The sequence below is a fragment of the Giraffa tippelskirchi genome, chromosome 1 (genome assembly GCF_054371585.1).
Source record: "Giraffa tippelskirchi isolate mGirTip1 chromosome 1, T2T-mGirTip1v1.2.pri, whole genome shotgun sequence".
NCBI classification, from domain to species: Eukaryota; Metazoa; Chordata; class Mammalia; order Artiodactyla; family Giraffidae; genus Giraffa; species Giraffa tippelskirchi.
In genome coordinates, this window is record NC_137275.1 from 37,738,915 (window position 1) to 37,760,656 (window position 21,742).

Genomic DNA, 21,742 nt, shown 5'->3' on the forward strand with positions numbered 1-21,742 from the left:
CACAATTGCACTCATCTCACACCCTAGTAATGTAATGCTTAAAATTCTCCAAGCTAGGCTTCAGCAAAACATGAACCGTGAACTTCCAGATGGTCAAGCTGGTTTTAGAAAAGGCAGAGGAACCAGAGATCAAATTGCCAACATGTGCTGGATCATTGAAAAAGCAAGAGAGTTCGAGAAAAACATCTATTTCTGCTTTATTGACTATGCCAAAGCCTTTGACTGTGTGAATCACAATAAACTGTGGAAAATTCTGAAAGAGATGGGAATACCAGACCACCTGACCTTCCTCTTGAGAAACCTGTATGCAGGTAAGGAAGCAACAGTTAGAACTGGACATGGAACAACAGACTGGTTCCAAATAGGAAAAGGAGTACGTCAAGGCTGTATATTGTCATCCTGCTTGTTTAACTTCTATGCAGAGTACATCATGAGAAACGCTGGGCTGGAGGAAGCACAAGCTGGAATCAAGATTGCCAGGAGAAATATCAATCACCTCAGATATGCAGATGACACCACCCTTATGGGAGAAAGTGAAGAAGAACTAAAGAGCTTCTTGATGAAAGTGAAAGAGGAGAGTGAAAAAGTTGGCTTAAAGCTCAACGTTCAGAAAACTAAGATCATGGCATCTGGTCCCATCACTTCATGGGAAATAGATGGGGAAACAGTGGAAACAGTGGCTGACTTTATTTTTCTGCGCTCCAAAATCACTGCAGATGGTGATTGCAGCCATGAAATCAAAAGATGCTTAGTCCTTGGAAGGAAAGTTATGACCAAACTAGACAGCATATTAAAAATCAGAGACATTACTTTGCCAGCAAAGGTTCGTTTAGTCAAGGCTATCGTGTTTCCAGTGGTCATATATGGATGTGAGAGTTGGACTCTAAAGAAAGCTGAGCGCCGAAGAATTGATGCTTTTGAACTGTGGTGTTGGAGAAGACTCTTGAGAGTCCCTTGGACTGCAAGGAGATCCAACCAGTCCATCCTAAAGGAGATCAGTCCTGGTTGTTCATTGGAAGGACTGATGTTGAACCTGAAACTCCAATACTTTGGCCACCTCATGCATAGAGTTGACTCATTCAAAAAGACCTTGATGCTGGGAAGAATTGGGGGCAGGAGGAGAAGGGGATGACAGAAGATGAGATGGCTGGATGGCATCACCAACTCGATGGATATGAGTTTGGGTAAACTCCAAGTGTTGCTAACCAACAGGGAGGCCTGGCGTGCTGTGATTCATGGGGTCACAGAGTCGGACATGACTGAGTGACTGAAGTGAATGGAACGGAAAACTCTGTACCCACTATGCAATGACTCATATCATATCATATCATTTCTAAGAATATCTGTAAATTAATATATGGTAAAGCCTTTAATGTCAAAAGATGCTGTCACGAATGTAGATTCAGGATTCATTGTGAAGGGAGATTTTGATGGGAACAATTTTACCCTGCTCCCTAAAATGGGCCTATTCTGGCTTCCTTTATCATTTATTCATTTTGACAACTCCTATCTCACATTTTTCTTGTCCTTTAAAAGTGAATACAACTTTAATGGATTGAGGTGTTAATTGAGTACAGAGAGACACATTGTATTGCAATAAGTCTCTCACTGGCAACAAGTATGAAAATAATGCCTACTTTTCTTTGTATCAGAACACAGACCAAGGACTCAAACTCTATTAGAATTACAGTGGCTGCATCTTAGTAGTGCAGTTCTAAAACACTAGGGATATAGGTGTCAGCTGAGGAAAAATTTCAAGTACAGCAGAATAATTACCAATTGTTTAATTCACTCTTGTTTAGATATTTGACTTTTTCATGTTAATAAGTATTCCTGAAACCAAGAGTTTTTAATGATATATAATGCCTTTTATTTTGTAATTCCATTTTCTAAGTGTGGATGACAGACAATCAAATCAAAGCAAACAATACTTAAGTATTTTCATAAAGTGTAACACATAGCTTGAAATTGGGGTTACTATTAAAGCCACCTGTTTTTTTTTTTTTTCCTGTACTTAAAAGAGAGAATGGTACGTTGTATTATTAATACCATGAGAATGTTAAAATATTTCTTTATACTCTGGAAAACCAGTTGTGTTGAAGCTTAGCAACAATCTTAGAATGGAATGTGTAGAAATTTGGTCATTGTTGTCAACTATTTTTCGGTTCTTTACTGTGATTTCATTATGGAAGAGGCATTCAATCCAGAGAAATTATACACCGCTTGTCAGAACAATTTAAAGTCATGGAGATACAGAGGCAGACAGAAGAGAGACAAGAATATTTTCTTCAGGCAACTAGCTATAACTTTGTGATTTATATTAGCAGGCATGGTTGCCAGTTACCATGGTGGTAAAACCACATCCAGAATTTTGACAGATTCCTGGAAAGTAAAATCATATTGTTCTAATTAAATATAAATAGATGAACCTGGTAGGCTTTTAACTATTATCAATTATGTTTTAACCATTTATGTATTAATATATTATTCATTTATGTATTAATCCACAGTAATTAATTATTGAAACTGAAATACTTAAGAATCTAGAGGTTATTTTTCAACTAGTTATTATTTCAACACAAGGAATAAAAATCATTAAATCAGGCAGGGAATGACAATATTACAATAGTTATGATACTTTTTTGTCAATTCTGAAGTGATTTTTTGGTATAGAATATATACTTACCTTTAAAGAATTAGCTCTTTTGTTGTGATTTCCCATAGTCTATCGAAGGTTCATAATTTCAAAGCTTTAGACAAAAAATCCACCATTTAAGATTTTGCTTGTGAAGGAATAACTGGTTCAAAAGTCAAGTCCACGTTACTCAACGTGGTGAATAAATCTCTCCCAGAAGTCTGAACCCACATATCTCTCATTCTTCCCTATACTCCAGAAACAACAAAGTGCTGTCATTTTCTGCCCATATGTTATACTTCTTAAATCTAAATTTCTATTAATAAACTCATCTGTATTTGAACTTCTTACTGTCATCTCATTATGTCACTGAAAATAAATTCAGATTGAAAATTGTATCAACCAAGTAACTGTGAAAGCTCATAAAATACAGTAACAATTGTATAGCTCCTTACAAAACAAAGAATGAAGAGTAAAATTAAAACAATAGTGAAAGTGAACATCTCTCAGTTGTGTCTGACTCTTTGTGACCCCACGGACTATATAGTCCATGGAATTCTCCAGGCCAGAACACTGGAGTGAGTAGCCTTTCTCTTCTCCAGGAGATCTTCCCAACCCAGGGATCAAACCCAGGTCTCCTGCATTGCAGGCAGATTCTTTACCAGCTGACCCACAAGGAAAGCTCAAGAATACTGGAGTGGGTAGCCTATCCCTTCTCCAGGGGATCTTCCCCACCTGAGAATTGAACCGGGGTCTTTTGCATTGCAGGCAAATTCTTTATCAACCAAGCTATCACAATTTAAGCTTTGTGTGATGCACAGAAACTAAAATTCCCTAAAATCTCTTTCCTAATTTGTAAAATAACATAATGTCACTGAATTTGAAGGGCTATTTTAAAGTTAAAAGAGAAAGTATGTGAATAAAATCCACTCCTTGGTATAAACTTGGAGTTATCCTGAATTTGTCACATTTTTTTCAAGCCTACCTCTTATCTATCAACAAAACAAATTATGATTTCAAAACATATCTTTGAAATTACCATTTCTCAACACCTACACCAATATCCCTTTAGTCAAATGAACAGCCAATGCACATTACTCCTACTACTTAGATGCTAAGTATTCAGTCTTGAATACAAAAGTATTTATCCAAAAAAAATACACCACTTTCTTGGATCCTTTAAAATAAAGTTGGTTTATATCATTCTACTTTTTAAAGATCTAAAATGATTTCTTTCCAACCTTAAAATAAAAAGTAGTCTGCCTGGTACCTATAAGACTACATTGTTAGGCATCTGGCTAACTAGCTAATCTCTAAACAGACAAATAAAGCAAAACCAAAGCCAAAAACCAGCCAAACGAAAAACAGCAATAACACTCACCTCAGGTATTTTTCATTGTTATCTCTGAATGGAATATTCTCTTTGGATATTCCAGTGGTATATTTCATTGTTTCATTGAGGTCTTCATACAAATGAGTGAGTGGAAGTCACTCAGTTTTGTCCAACTCTTTGCTACCCCATGGACTGTAGCCCACCAGGCTCCTCTGTCCATGGAACTCTCCAGATAAGAATACTGGAATGGGTTGCCATTTCCTTCTCCAGGGGGTCTTCCAGACCCAGGGATTGAACCCAGGTCTCCTGGGTTGCAGGCAAATTTTTTATCACCTGAACTACCACAAATATTACCTTTTCAAGAGTTCTTTGATTATCCAAGTTAAAACAGTATGTCCTCTTAATTTTTATTTCCATTATTTGTTTTTCATAATGTCACAGTGCAACTTGACATTAAGTTATCTATCCATCTATTTACTTATTGTTTTTCTACCATCAGAATCTAGGCTCTAGGAAAGCATTTACATTTATTTTTGTTTTCTAATTAATCACCAACATCTGGCACATACTAAAGGCTTATTGAATTAATATAAAAACAGATGAATTAATGAATAAAATATGGTTAGTGTGTAGCTATTGTAACAAAAACCCCACCTTTTATACATTACCACATGTATTCTTTCAAACAGTAATGTGAGGTAGGCATTCATTATATTCCAGGTTTTATAGATAAAATATGAGAACAAGAAAGCTTAAATTACTTGTTCAATATCTTGTATGAAATGATTTTTCTAAATCTAACTTTTTTCCTTTCTAAATGAACCTTTTTTCTTAACAGGGATACCACTCACCTCCAGAGAAATAAAGGCAGAGCAGGAGCTAGTCAATGATTCTCAGATCAGGCTGTACATTAGAATTACCTGAGGAAATTAAAACAAAAATTACTGACTGTCAGACATGATTTTAGGACAACTGAATCAGAATATCTAAGAATAGAGTGTAGGCCTTTACTTGGTTTATATACAGTGAATATAGGCGTGCTTGTAACTTTTGCATTACTATTTTGTTTCCTTTGGATAAATACTCAGAAGTGGAATTGCTGGATCATATGATAGTTATTTTTAAAGATATTTTGAGAGACCTCTATATTGCTTTTTTATAGTATTGAAAAAATTTCCATCCCAGCAACAGTGTACAAAGTTCCCTTCTCTTCACATCCTCACCAACACTTGTTATATCCTGTCTTCTTGATGATAGCCATTCTAACAAATATGAAGTTTTAGCTTTGGCTGTAATAGAGCTTTCATTTCCAGCATAGTGAAGGAAGTTGTGGGTTTATCAATCAAGGTTTAGGGGTGCTCAGCAATCCAGTGGGGAGATCCTCTAATGGGGTACTCCTAGAGGTCTGTGACTGTAGAAGGGCATGGCAACCCACTCCAGTATTCTTGCCTGGAGAATTTCATGGACAGAGGAGCCTGGTGGGCTACAGTCCATGGAGTTGCAAAGAGTTGGACATGACTGAGCAACTAACACTAGAGATCTGTGAGTTGACTTCCTGTTAAGTCCTGAAGTAGACAGTAGGAAACAAGATTTTTTAGTGCCCTTTGATATTCTTCTCTGCCTCCTTCTTTTTCTACCTCCTAATCCTATCCCTAGTGATAGAAGTTGTTCCTCAGAAATCAGAGGGGTCCTGGGGAGAAACAGATTTCTCCAGCCACAACATGTGCAACTGGGATAGTCAGGGTGACTCATCACTTTGGCTTTTCATTTCCTGTCTGGGAAAGGTCTCTGCTTCCCACCTCTCTTGTGGGAAAGGTCAGCGCCACCACTGCCAAACATTTAAGCCCTTTGACATATCATCTTAAGGTCAGGGTCAACTCTGGTAAGTTCCTCCTCTGCCTCTACATCCAAACTCTCCTGATTCAATAATATGCTGGAATCTCCCCCCAGGCATGCTGCACATTTTGTCTCCCATCTGTGCCTCTCTGCTCAAGTTTGCTCTCTCTGGGTATTTTTCTGATCATGATGAGTGGGGACAGGGTAAGTTCACTGAATTTTTTGGATATGAAGTCCCTACTGAAGTTGTATTTATTTTTTTGATTCACAGATAGGCAAGAATATTCCTTAGTCTCTTGCTGTAGGCGTTTTGTTCATCTATGAATGTCCTTAATTGCTAAAAAAAAAAAAAAAAATAGGGGAGAGATAAAATAAGAGTGAATTAAAGCTCTATGATGCTGACATCACTTTTCCTGAGTTATCCTGATAACAGTCTCACTTTGGTTATGTTGGCACCACACTTCTGGCCTGTGACTAGTACTGGTGAAACAAGGCTGAAATCAGTATTTTGAAAAATTCTGAATTATAAACCAGAGTTTGTTCAGTTACAATTGCCTATCTTGAATGGTTTAAATTAAAAGAATAGAATTTTAAGTACAAGGAAAAAAAGAAAAAGACAGGAATTGTGATCTCTACTTAAGAGATGATGTATAAACATCTTTCTGAAGTCTTAACTCTGACTTAAGAGCAGTGTTGTTTTTGTTTCTGTGTTTGTGGGAAGGCAAGTAAATTGATGTTTAAACTGATAGTGAATTGAGTACTTAAAGGAGTTGAAAGAAAAGACTATTCAGGTTAAAATGAGAAACACATAAGATAAATGAAAATAGAAATTTGTACAATGTCAATTAGAAGGAAAATATCCATGCCCAAAACACTAGGGTCAACATTAGCATCTGATCCAGTGTTTGAGAAGGTAAGAAATATGCAATAAGAAAAGGGTTATCTTACAGTAATAAATGGAATAGTACATACTGAAGATATTATAGTATCCAGTGTACTGGATGACATAAAATATATAAAGTAAAAATACATAAAAATACAGAAGATAAATCACAGATATTTAATAGCAGTAGAACCTTGACCATCATCATCTCTGCAACATAAAATAGACAAAGAATAAAAGATTATAGTTTTTAAAAAGGATCTAGTAAGCTTTAGTTAAGTGTGACATGGCTGCCTGAAATAAGACTTATTCTATTGCAACTTTGCATTGTTACACATTCTTGTTAACTCTTGTTTTTATCAACCTTTAATTTTAGTCATTTGGAGGTATGTATAGGAGTATCATCTTCCCAGGTGGCACTAGTGGTAAATAACACCAGCCAGTGCAGGAGATACAAGAAACATGGGTTCAATCTCTGGGCCAGGAAGATCCCCTAGAGGAGGGCATGGCAACCCACTGCAGTATTCATGCCTGGAGAATCCCACAGGCAGAGGAGCCTGCAGAGCTATATAGTTCATGGGGTTGTGAAGAGTCAGACACTACTGAAGCAACTTGCACACACTCATGCATAGGAGTATCACATTGAAGTTTTATTTTCCATTTTCCTCATGGTAGATGACACTAATAGCTCAATTGGTAAAGAATTTGCCTGCAATGCAGGAGACCCTGGTTCAATTCCTAGGCCAGGAAGATCACCTGGAGAAGGGATAGACTACCCACTCTAGTATTCTTGGGCTTAATTTGTGGCTCAGCTGGTAAAGAATCCGCCTGCAATGCAGGAGACCTGGGTTCGATCCCTGGATTGGGAAAATCCCCTGGAGAAGGGAAAGGCTACCCAATCTAGTGTTCTGGCCTAGGTAATTCCATGGGGTCACAAAGAGTTGGACACAACTGAATGACTTTCACTTTCACTGAAAATCAGCTATTTAGATAGACTCTTTTATGAAGTTCTTGTTCAATTATTTAATCCATTTTTTAAATTGGTATTTCTCTTACTGATCTGTAAGAATTTTTAATGCATTCCAAGATATGATTTATTTGAAAACAAACACACAGGGAGATTTAGATGTGGCAGAGGAGTAGGTGGACGTGTAGTACATCTCTCTCCACGGATACATCAGGAATACACCTTCAGAAACAGACGTGCATGCAGAACACCGGCTGAGAGCAGATAGGAGTACCTGACAAGCAGAAAAGAATATATAGAACCACGCAAAGCTCCATAGGATGAAGGAACTGAGGGAAAAACAGGAGTGTTAGTAAGATTGGACCTTCCCTTGGTGGGTGGGGGAACTGAAGCAGGGGTCTGTTCCCCACATTGGGGCAAATGTCTGACTCAGAGGAGAAACATTTAAGGCTGATAGTGAAACAGTTGATCTGTGGCAGCTTAAATGGAATGAGAATCAGATAGTCCTTGTCACAGCCATACATACTCTGCACAGGCACACAGGTCCCCTGGAGGCTTAGAGGTGGAGTTTAGGGATTGTGGAGCAATCCCAGGGTGAGGGCTGTTGTTGACTGGGGAGAGATGGATTGAAGGCATGTGAGGGAGGAGATTGTGGTGGAAAATGCTGGTGGAGGAAATCCAGGCAGCTATGGAACCAAGGTGATACTGCTGAGTCACACACAGTGGGTGGAGCTATCACCATAGCCTTTCTCTCTCCCCACACGCCAGCATCAGCAGCTGAACAATAGAGAGGCTGGCCCAGAGAGTGCCGGAAGCACTGAACTACAGAGTATGATCCCATCCAGGGTGCTCTTTTAAGTGATTGATGTGCCGATACACAGTAGGACCCCAGCCAGGGGGGCCCGTCTATGTGCCTGATGCAATGAACAACAGAGAAGGACCCCAGGTGAGGGAGCCCTCTAAATGCCTGAATGGGTGGGGCTATGGATAAAGACTGGCCAAAGAGGCCTTCTGATTGCAAGCTACAAGAGGGTCGAAAAAAGACTGATAGGGCCATAACTCCTGCAGTGCAGGCAGTCCATATAACTGCACACTTGGTGCCCCCAGGGTCCCCGTAAGCCAAGCAGCTGCGCCACCTTCATGCTCTACTCTCACTGGAGCAGAGCTGTCACAGGCAAAAAAAAGCCTTGTGTCTATGCACAAAGGGTCACTTCGGTCATGTCCAACTCTTTGCGGCCCTGTAGACTGTGGCGTGCCAGGCTTCTCTATCAGGGGGGTTCTCCAGGCAAGAATACTGGAGTGTATTGGTCAATACTGGTTGCCATACCCTTCTAGAGCACTGTATTTCCTGCTGCCATAGCTGCCAACTCCCCTGAGAACCTGGTGCTTCCAGAACCCCTGCGACCCAAGCAGCTGCAACACCTCCACACCTGGCCCTCACAGGGGCAAACTAAAGTCCTCCAGTGCAGTCTCAGGAGCAAACCCCAGTGGACAACCCACAAGCAGAGGTGGAAATAAAACCACAATTTAAACCCAGGGACAGTCCGGCTAAGGAAGAAGACCCAAAACCTTCCCACCAGCTGTACAAGCTGCAAATTAAATCCACACGATCAACTAGGCAGAATCTGTGGCTATGGAATATATAAAAAGCCATTGAGAGCTCTCACCAAAAAAACAAACAAAAACAACAACAACAAAAAACGCACTTGTTCTGATAGCTGTGGACATTAGAGGCAAGAACACACAGGAGTAGGACCATATTAGAATCTGAGCTGCCCCACAACAGGTCTAGAAATCAACACAGCATTGGAAGGCATCCTAGGGAGGTGAGGTGGACTGTGACTCCCAGCAAAGGAAAGGACTCTGACAGCAGTGACTCAAGAAAAACATTTATTATTCCTATGTTTTGACTTGTTCTGTAGATTCCTTTGGATTTTTTTTTCTTTTCCTATTTTTCCAACCTCTGTTGTAGTTGTCAATTTTATTGGCACTATGAAATCTAATTAAGCTTTTCACCTTTTTTTTCCACTCAGTCACATTTTTTATTGTTGTTATAAACCTCTGCCTCTATGTTGGGCTTTTGCGGTTCTTTGGAGTTTTCCTTTTTTTTTCTTTTTCCTGATTTTTAATTTGTTAAACCTATGATTATTTTGTCTACATTTATTCCTTTGTTTCCTTTTCCTACTGTTCTTTTCCCCTTACAGTTAATCTTTAATGTATATAAATCTACTTTACCTACTTCTATTTAACTTTGCATATCTATTCTTTCTTTCCTTTCCTCTCAACATATTTGTTAGTTTGGTCTTCATTGCCTTATGCCACAATTGGCACCTTGCTTTAGTTTTGTTTTCCATTTTGTGTTTTAGTTTTATTCTCAACTGGTAGATACAATTTTTGGTTTCTTTTGTTCACTGGGTCAATATATTATACTTTATTTTTCTTGGACTGTTTTGATTTTGATTATAGGTGTATATGTATATGTGTATATTCAGTTACACTTTTCACTGTTGTTATAAACCTCTTCCTCTACATTGGGTTTTTGCAGTTCTGTGGAGTTTTCTTTTTTCTTTGTTTTTTGTTTTTTTTCTATTCTCTTTATTATAATTTTAATTTTTAATTTTTATTAACCTATTCTATTTTTTTCTACATTTATTCCTTTGTTTGCCTTTCCTACTGTTCTTTTCCCCTTGCAGTTAATTATTAATGTATATAAATCTTCTTCATCTACCTCTATTTAACTTTGAATATCTATTCTTTCTTTCTTTTTTCACTTTCCTTTCCTCTCAACATATTTGCTAGTTTTGTTCCCATTGCTTTATTCCCTACTTAGCACCTTGCTTTAGTTTTGGTTTCCAGTTTGTGCTTCAGTTAGTTTTGTTTTTAACTGGTAAGTATAATTTTTGATTTCCTCTGTTTGCCAGGTCAATCTACTGTACTTTATTTAAGTTGGACTGTTCTACTTCGCTTATGGGTGTATATGTGTATATTCATCTATTTTAATTATTATTTGCCTGCAATTTGTCTGTGGTTCATCTTTGGTTTCTTGCTTTTGGATATTTGTTTTAAGCTCCGTTAGTGCCATAAAAAAAACACTTATGGAATCTTCATTCCTACCAAAGATCAAGTCCTGAGCCTTTGGAGTGGGAGCACTGATTCCAAGACCCTAGAATACCAGACAACTAACCCTAGGGAGTATCAAATAGTGAGAATTCACACAAAGGAAACCATTTGAATATAAGACCCAGCATCATCCAACCACCAGTAGCACCCTGTGCAGGACACCTGATGTAAACAATGAACAAAATAAAAATACAAACCCAATCATAAGCAGACAGGATTACCATCTCACTTAGCCTTGCTCATGAGGAAAATCAAACAAACTAACAAACAAACAAAAAAACTCAGCACAAATCTCACCCTATACAAACCTCACACAAACCACTGGACCAACCTTAGGAGGACAGAAACCAAAAGGAAGATAGAATTCAACCTTGAAGCCTGGGAAAGGAGACCTCAAATACAATAAGTTAAAAAAATCATAAAAATGAAGAGAAATACTACACAAATGAAGGAACAAGTTAGAAACACAGAAGTCCAAGTGAATGAAGAGGAAACAGGCAAACTACCTGATAAAAGAATTCAGAATAATGATAGTAAATATGATCAAAAACCTTGAAAACAAAATGGAGAAAATGCAAGAATCATTTAACACACCTGGAAGGATTAAAGAGTAAACATACAGTGACAAACAACACAATTACTGAAATTAAAAATACTCCGTAAGGAATAAATAGCAGAATATATGAAGCTGAAGAACAAATCAGCGAGCTGGAACATAAAATGGTGGAAATAACCTCCAAAGAGAGGAATACAGTAAAAAGAATGCAAAGAACTGAGGATAGTCTCAGAGACCTCTGGGACAATATCAAACACACCAACATTAGAATTATAGGGGTCCCAGAAGAAGAAGAGAAAAAGAAAGGGCATGAGAAAATTTTTAAAGAAATTAATAGTTGAAAATGTCCCCAACATGGAAAAGGAAATAGTCAATTAACTAGAAGAGGCACAAAGAATCCCATGCAGGTTGTACCCAAGGAGAAAGATACCAAGACACATTCTAATCAAACTAACAAAGACTAAACATGAAGAACGAATATTAAAAGCAGCAAGGGAAAAGCAACAAGGAACATGCAAGGAAAACCCCACACGGTTAATAGCTGGTCTTTCAGCAGAAACTCTGCAGGCCAGAAGGGAATGGCAGGATATATTTGAAGTACTGAAAGGGGAAAATCTACAAGCTAGATTACTGTACCTGGCAAGGATCTCATTCAAATTGATGGAGAAATAAAAAGCTTTTCAGACTAGCAAAAGTCAAGAGAATTCAGTACCACCAAACCAGCATTACAACAAATGTTAAAGGGACTTATATAGTCAAGAAATACAAAAGAAGAAAAATGATCTACAAAAATCAACCCCAAACAATTAAGAAAACGGCAATAGAAACATATGTATCGATATTTACTTTAAATGTAAATAAAAGACAAAAGACACAGACTTGCTGAATGTATACAAAAACAAGACCCATATATATGCTGTCTAAAAGAAACCCTCTTCAGACCTAAAGACACATATAGACTGAAAGTGAGAGGATGGAAAAATATATTCCACGTAAATGGGAAGCAAAAGAAAGCTGGAGTAGCAATCCTCATATCAGACAATATAGACCTTAAAATAAAGAAGATTACAAGAGATAAGGAAGAGATAAGGGCATTAAATAATGATCAAGGGATCAATCCAAGAGGAAGACAACAATTGTAAATATCTATGCACCCAACATAGGAGCACTTCAATACATAAGATAAACACTAACAGGCATAAAAGGAGAAATTGACAGTAGCACAATAATAGTACGAGACTTTAACACCCCACTCATCAATGAACAGATCATCAAAACAGAAAATTAATAAGGAAACACAAGTTTTAAATGATACATTAGGTGAGATGGATCTCATTGATATCATCAGAACATTCCATTCAAATGCAGAAGAATACATCTTCTTCTCAAGTGCACATGGAACATTCTCCAGGAGAGATGACATCTTGGGTCACAAATCAAACCTCAGTAATTTAAGAAAATTGAAATCTTATCAATCATCTTCTCTGACAAAAACGCTATGAGACTAGATATCAATTACAAGAAAAAAACTGTAAGAAACACAGCACATGGATATTAAACACTACGTTTCTAAATAACCAACAGGTAAAAGAAGAAATCAAAAGGGAAATAAAAACATTTCTAGAAAAAATGACAATGAAAACATGGCAACTCAAAACCTATGGGATACAACCAAAGCAGTTCTAAGAGGGAAGTTTATAGCAATACAATCCAAACCTCAAGAAACAAGAAAAATATTGAATAGACAACCCAACCTTACACCTGAAACAACTGGAATAAGAAGAAGAAGAACAACAAAAAAGCCCAAAATTAGTAGAAGGAAAGAAATCATAAAGATCCAAGCAGAAATAAATGAAAAAGAAATGAAAGAAACAATAGTAAAGATTAATAAAACTAAAAACTGGTTCTTTGAGGTGATAGACAAAATTGACAAACCTTTAGCCAGAATGATCAAGAAAAAAAGAGAAGAATCAAATCAACAAAATTAGAAATGAAAAAGGAGAGGTTACAACAGATAATGCAGAAATACAAAAGATTATAAGAGACTATTATGAATAGCTATATGGCAATAAAATGGATAACTTGGAAGCAATGCACAGATTCTTAGAAAATTTCAATCTTCCAAGACTGAAACATGAAAAAATACAAATTATGAACAATCCAATTACAAGCACTGAAATTGAAGCTGTGATAAAAAAAAATCTCCCCCAAAACAAAAACCCAAGACCAGATGGCTTCACAGGAGAATTCTGAAACATTTAGAGAAGAGTTAATGCCTATCCTTCTAAAACTCTTCCAAAAAATTGCAGAGGAAGGAACACTTCCAAACTCATCCTGCGAGGCCACCATCACCTGGATACCAAAACCAGACAGAGACAACACAAAAAAAGAAAACTACAGGCCAATATCACTGATGAACATAGATGCAAAAATCCACACCAAAATTTTAGCAAAAAGAATTCAGGAACATATCAAAAAGCCCATATACCATGATCAAGTTGGGTTTATTCCAGGGATGCAAGTATTCTTCAATATATGCAAACTGTCAATGTGATACACCATATTAACAAACTGAAGATAAAAAACATATGATAAATCTCAATAGATGCAGAAAAAGCCTTTGACAAAATTCAGCACCCATTTATGATTAAAACTCTTCAAAAAATGGGCATAGAAGGAACCTACATCAACATAGTAAAGGCCATATATGACAAGCCTACAGCAAACATGATTCTCAATGGTGAAAAACTGAAAGCATTCCCACTAAGATCAGGAATAAGACAAGGGTGTCCACTTTCACCACTATTATTCAACATAGTTCTGGAAGTTCTAGCTACAGCAATCAAAGAAGGAAAAGAAATAAAAGGAATCCAGAGTGGAAAAGAAGAAGTAAGGCTCTCATTGTTTGTAGATGACATGATACTGTACATAGAAAATCCTAAAGATAGTATCAGGAAATTCTGGAGCTAATCAGTGAATTTAGCAAAATTGCAGGATACATAATCAATACACAGAAATCACTTGCATTTCTATATACGAAGAATGAAAAATCAGAAAAAGAAATTAAGGAATCAATCCCATTCATGATTGCAACAAAAAGATTAAATATCTAGGAATAAACTTACCTAAGGAGACAAAAGAAGTGTACATGGAAAATTATAAGACACTAATGAAAGAAATCAAAGATGACATAAACAGATAGAGAGATATTCCATGTTCCTGGGTAGGAAGAATCAACATTGCGGAAATGACTATACTGCCAAATGTGATCTACAGATTCAATGTGATCCCTATCAAATTTCTAAAGACATTTTTCACAGAACTAGAACAAAAAATTTCACAACTCATATGGAAACACAAAAGATCCCGAGTAGCCAAAGCAGTCTTGAGAAAGAAGAATGAAGCTGGTGGAATCAATATTCCTGACTTCAGATTAAACTGCAAAGCTACAGTCATAAGACAGCATGGTACTGGCACAAAAACAGAAATATAAACCAATGGAACAAGATAGAAAGCACAGAAATAAACCCATGCACCTACGGGTACCTTAGTTTGGACAAAGGAGGCAAGAATATACAATGGGGTAAAGACAGCCTCTTCAGTAAACGGTGCTGGGAAACCTGGACACCAACATGTAAAAGAATGAAATTAGAACACATTCTAACACCATACACAAAGATAAGCTCAAAATGGATTAAAGACCTAAATGTAAGACCAGAAACTATAAAACTCTTAGAGGAAAACATAGGCAGAGCACTCGACACAAATCAAAGCAAGATCTTCTAGGACCCACCTCCTAGATTAATGGAAATAAAAAAAAACTAAACAAGTGGGACCTGATTAAAATGAAAAGCTTTTGCACAGCAAAGGAGACTATAAGCAAGGTGAAAAGAAAACCCTCAGAAGGGGAGAAAACAATGCAAATGAAACAACTGACAAAGCATTAACTTCCAAAATATACAAGCAGCTCATACATCTCAATACCAGAAAAACAAACAACCCAACCAAAATGTGGGAAAAGACCTAAACAGACATTTCTTCAAAGAAGACATACAGTTGGCTAACAAACACATGGAAAGATGCTCAACATTGCTCATTATTAGAGAAATGCAAATCAAAACTATAACGAGATACTACCTCACACCAGTCAGAATGGCCTTCATCAAAAAGTCTACAAGCAATAAATTCTGGAGAGGGTGTGGAGAGAAGGGAACGCTCTCGCACTGTTGGTAGGAATGTAAATTGATACAGCCACTATGGAAGACGGTATGGAGATTCCTTAAAAAAACTAGGAGTAAAACCACCATATGACCCAGCAATCCCACTCCTAGACATATACCCTGAGGAAACCAAAATTGAAAAAGACACATGTATGCCTTTGTTCATTGCAGCACTATTTACAATAGCTAGAACATGGAAGCAACTTAGACGTCCATTGATGGATTAATGGATAAAGAAGTTGTGATACATACTCACAATGGAATATTACTCAGCCATAAAAAGAAATGCCTTTGAGTCAGTTCTAATGAGGTGGATGAACCTAAAACCTATTATACAGAGTGAAGTAAGTCAGAAAGAGAAAGATAAATATCATATTCTAACATATATATATGGAATCTAGAATACTTGTGCTGAAGAATTTATTCATAGGGTAGCAACGGAGAAACAGACATAGAGAATAGACTTCTGGACATGGGGAGAGGGGAGGAGAGGGTGAGATGCATAGAAAGAGTAACATGGAAACTTATATTATCCTGTGTAAAATAGATGGCCAATGGGAATTTGCTGTAAGGCTCATGAACCTCAAACAGGGGCTCTCTGTCACCCTGGAAGGGTGGGATGGGGAAGGAGATGGGAGGGAGGTTCAGGAGGAAGAGGATATATATATACATACATACATACACATGGCTGATTCATGTCGAGGTTTGACCGAAAACAACAAAATTCTGTGAAACAATTATTCTTCAATTAAAAAATTAATTAATTAAAAAAGCAAACACAAAAGAAACAAGAGGAAAAAGAGAGAGTAGAGCAGAAAAGAACTTAAAAATCGGAAGGAAATGATCCATGTGAAGAGATGCAGAGTTAGATAGTTTCAATTATTACAAGATGTTATAAAATAGAATCACAACAGGAAAGAGCAATTTGAAAAAAAAAAAACAGTAATAGAGAATTAAGCATTTATTAGTTAACTGGATTCCCTTGTAGCTTAAACAGGAAGAACCTACCTGCAATGCAAGAGACCTGGATTTGATTCCTGGGTTTGGAAGATCACCTGGAGAAGGGACTGGCTACCAGCTCCAGTGTCTTGCCTGGAGAATTCCATGGACAGAGGAGTCTGGCAGGCTACAGTGCATGAGATCACAAAAGAGTTGGACATGACTGAGTGACTTTCACTTTAAAGATTCAAGAAAGTTTCAGAAAAGAGAATTAAAATGCATTAGAAGAAACAGAAATAAATTCAGGAAAAGACAGAAAAATTAAATGACTGATTTAAGATATTAAAGATTCAATTTAAAAAAAAAGATTCAAATTTTGAGTTCTAGGAGGTGATGTTATAGAAAATCAGTGACACATTACAAATTGTAGGCGACAAGGCCTAAGAGAAGGTCAAATATTTTTAGGAATTAAGAAAAAAATGATTCATGCAAGTGATCATGAACCTGTTACTGATAATTCTCAGCTGCTATAGCTGGAAACTATAAATAGAGAGATGAACATATTCAGTATTCTGTGAAAAATATTCCATAACTAAAATATCAGTCAATATTTCCATAGTCAAAAAATGTAAATATCAACTCACAATTTAAAATACTTTGCCCTATATTTTTAGAAATATTTGTTGTTGTTCAGTCACTCAACCTTGTCCAACTCTTTGTGACCCCATGGACTGCAGCACGCCAGGCTTCCCTGTCCTTCACCATCTCCCAGAGTTTGCTCAAACTCCTATCCATTGACTTGATGATGTCATCCAACCTTCTCATCCTCTGTTGCCCACTTCTCCTCATGCCCTCAATCTTTTTCAGCATCAGGGTCTTTTCCAATGAGTTGGCTCTTCACATCTACTGCTAAGTCACTTCAGTCGTGTCCGACTCTGTGCGACCCCATAGACGGCAGCCCACCAGGCTCCCCTGTCCCTGGGATTCTCCAGGCAAGAACACTGGAGTGGGTTGCCATTACCTTCTCCAATGCATGAAAGTGAAAAGTGAAAGTGAAGTCGCTCAGTCGTGTCCGACTCTTAGCGACCCCATGGACTGCAGCCCAGCCTACCAGGCTCCTCCGTCCATGGGCTTATCCAGGCAAGAGTACTAGAGCTCTTCACATCAGTTGGCCAAAATATTGGAGGCTCACCTTCAGCAATACTGCTTGCAGTGAATATTCAGGGTTGATTTCCTTTAGGATTGACTGGTTTGATCTCCTTGCTGTCCAAGGGACTCTCAGGAGTCTTCTCCAGCACCACAGTTACTTTTCATGTATTTTTTCCCTTAGAAAAAATTGCTTAATTTATTTTAATTGGGGTATAATTACTTTACAATATTGTGATGGTTTTTGCTATTCATTGACATGAATCAGCCACGGGTGCACGTGTGTCCCACCATCCTGAACCACCCCTCTCCCCACCTCACTCCCCACCCCATCCCTCTGGGTTGTCCCAGAGCACTGGCTTTCAGTGCCCTGCTTCATATATCAAACTTGTACTGGTTGTCTATTTTATATATGGTAATATACATGTTTCAATGCCATTCTCGCAAATCATCCCACCGTCACCTTCTCCCACAGAGTCCAAAATCTGTTCTTTACATCTGTGCCTCTTTTGCTGCCTTGTTATAGGATCATCCTTACTTCTTTCTAAATTCCATATATATGCGTTAATATGCAGTATTTGTGTTTCTCTTTCTGACTTACTTCACTCTGTATAATAGGCTCCAGTTTCATCCACCTCATTAGCACGGACTCAAATGGCTTCTTTTTATAGCTGAGAAATATTCCACGTTATATGTACCACAGCTTCCTTATCCATTCATCTGCCAATAGACACCCAGGTTGCTTCCATGTCCTAGCTATTGCAAACAGTACTGCACTGAACATTGGGGTATATGTGTCTCTTTCAATTCTGGTTTCCTCGATGTGAATGCCCAGCACTGGTATTGTTGGGTCCTAGGGCAGTTCTATTCCCTGTTTGCTAAGAAATCTCCACACTGTTCTCCATAGTAGCTGTACCGTCTTGCATTCCCACCAACAGTGTAAGAGGCTTCCCTCTTCTCCACACTCTCTCCAGCATTTATTGTCTGCAGACTTTCTGATGCCGTCATTCTGACCAACGTGAGATGATACCTCATCGTGGTTTTGATTTGCACTTCTCTAGTAATGAGTGATGTTGAGCATCTTTTCATATGTTTATTAGCCATCTGTATGTTTTCTTTGGAGAAATGTCTGTTTACTTCTTTCGCCCACTTTTTGATTGCATTGTTTGTTTTTCTGGTATTGAGCTGAAGGAGCTGCTTATATATTTTGCAGATTAATTCTTTGTCAGTTGTTTCATTTGCTATTATTTCTCTCACAACACCACAGTTCCAAAGCATCAGTTCTTCAGTACTCAGCCTTCTTTATGGTCCAACACTCACATCCATACATGACTACTGGAAAAAAACACTGTTTTGCCTATACAGACCTTTGTCAGAAAAGTGATGTCTCTGCTTTTTAATACACTGTCTAGGTTTGTCGTAACTTTTCTTCTGAGAGCAAGCATCTTTTAATTTCCAGGCTGTAGTCACCATCTGCAGTGATTTTGGAGCCCAAGAAAAGTCTGTCACTGTTTCCATTGTTTCCCCGTCTATTTGTAGTTAAGTGATGGGACCAGATATGCGATCTTAGTTTTTTGAATGTTGAGTTTAAGCCAACTTTTTCACGCTCCTCTTTCACCTTCATCAAGAGGCTCTTTAGTTCCTCTTCACTTTCTGCAATTAGGGTGGTGTTATCTGCATATCTGAGATTACTGATATTTCTCCTGGCAACCTTGATTCCAGTTTGTGCTTCATCCAGCCTGGTATTTCACAAGATGTACTCTGCATAGAAGTTAAACAACCAGAGTGACAATGTACACATACATACATTTGACGAATGTATACATTTGTTCTTGATGTGTATACATATATACATTTGACGAAGGTTGAGAGGAAGACTGAGGGGAATATATTTCTAAGAGAGTTAATTCATCATACATCATAAAGGAAGCATATGAAGTTTTAAAATTAAGCAACAGCAGTGCACTGTTTAAATCATAGAGTTAAATATCAGGCAGTAGGAACAGCCAATTATAATACTATATAGATTATAATATATGTAATATTATATAGAACAGCTAAATAGTATTCTTTAATGATTAATAAGAATTGATTGAAAACTATCAATATTTTCAATGAATTCCTATTTTATAACTTCATAATTCCACTAAAATAACTTGTATGTATACACACATATATGTCTATGGACTATATATATATTCAGTGGGAAAATAAGTCATCAAACTATCAATAAGGAAATGTTTACTGGACACTTGATATAGCAGGTTCTCATTAACTTGAGGGCATATGCACCCTTTTGTAGTGAAACTAAAAAGCATTCATACAAAGAGTGATTGGTAGCAGTGACCAAGACTGAGAAATTGAAATGACAGATGAGAATATTAATATTTTAACATTATTCTGGTTAATATACTATGCAATACTTAAGGGAATTGGAAAGCATGAAGAATGTGAGTAATTGAAATCATTTTTCGTATGAATCTGGAAGTCTGCAGAGATCAAAATGGAGAGATTCCTTTGTGTTTGCTGTTGTAAGCCAAGAAATAGTCCTACTAATTATTAGAAATAAAAGAGACTGTGAGGAGATAATATAACAATCTACGGGATTTCTTTATAGTTTCGTAGAAAGTGAAAGTGAAAGTCGGTCAGTCATGTCCGGATCTTTGCAACCCTATGGACTATACAGTCCATGGAATTCTCCAGGCCAGAATACTGGAGTGGGTAGCCTTTTCCTTCTCTAGGGGATCTTCTCAACCAAGGGATCGAACCCAGGTCTCCACATTGGAGGTGAATTGTTTACCAGCTGAGCTACAAGGGAACCCCAGTTTGATAGAAATATGACCCAAATGCTAAAGCATCCATAGACATTGGACATACAAAATTTGGTCATTTTTTTTTACTAAAGTTAATTGGACAAACTTCAAGAGACTTCTCAGAAAATATCTAATGTTTGTAATATTCCTAATCTATTCTGTAATTTTTAATAATTAATTATTTTAATGGAAGATTACTATTTTTTTTTCATTTCAATAAATTCAGTTCAGTAAATTAGAACCTTAAATATTGAGTTGACCAGAAAGATTGTTCGGGGTTTATCATACTATGTTATGGAAAACTCTAAACAAATTTTCGCCAACTGTATACGTACTTACTGGAGAAAGAAATGGCAACCCATTCCAGTATTCTTGCCTGGGAGACACCATGGACAGAAGAGTCTGTCAAGCTACAGTCCGTTGGATTGCAAAAGAGTCAGACACGACTTAGCAACTAAACAACATATGTGGTCATATATTGTGAAACAAATAGTTCTTTAATCAATGGCTATACTAACTCCCATTTCTTTTTTCTTTCCTTCCTATTAGTCACCATGCTGAGCACCCATTAGATGGCAAGCATTGTGCTGGTGTTTTGAAATACACTTATATTTAAATAACTCAGGGAGTTTCAAGGAATATTCTGCAGATGAGCAAATGTATGTTCAGAGATGTTAATTAAATTGCCCAGCATCACAGTAAGAGCAAATAGAAGATGTATCTTTCTAAATGTAAGTCTTTTCTATTACATATTGGTGCATTATTTTAAACACATATATATATATATATTTAATCTACAAGTGTTCACTGAGTGCCTAGTATCTGTCATGCTTTACTCTTGACACTGAGAGAAATAAAATGCAGTCACTTTTCTTATGAGTCTCACAGTCTGGTAGAGAAAGTATTCATATAAACATATTTCTGCTGCTGCTGTTGCTAAGTCACTTCAGTTGAAGCATGGAAATCTGGTTTGACCTTATTATTCCTTTTTGGGAATTCTGTACAAGTTGAGAAATTGATTTAAGAGAAGAATGCCACTATAAAATTTCATGAGAAAGATTCCCTAAATATCTATGATAAATTATCTTTAATTACGACATTAAAATAATGGATAAGAAGAGAATTTTAAAAATTAGAGTAAACAGTGAACTAAAAAATGTATTTTGTTTTCATTTATTGAACTTTGAAAGAGTTTTCACAAATGATTTAGGAATAGATCTTCTGATGATTTTAAGCCTAAAGAGGCAAAAATTTTGAGCAGTCTTATTGAAATGACTGCAATAGAATAGCAAGC

The 21,742-nt window shown here is 37.1% G+C and overlaps 1 long non-coding RNA gene across 1 annotated transcript; it reads right to left on the reverse strand.

The window, feature by feature from the left end:
• Window positions 1-1,846: 1,846 nt before the first annotated feature.
• LOC145513110 (uncharacterized) lies at window positions 1,847-16,676 on the reverse strand. Its single transcript, XR_014059133.1, has 4 exons — window positions 16,559-16,676; window positions 4,820-4,888; window positions 2,687-2,883; window positions 1,847-2,382 (listed from the first exon to the last, which is right to left on the reverse strand). It is a non-coding gene; the product is annotated as an uncharacterized LOC145513110 (long non-coding RNA).
• Between the last annotated feature and the right edge of the window lie 5,066 nt (window positions 16,677-21,742).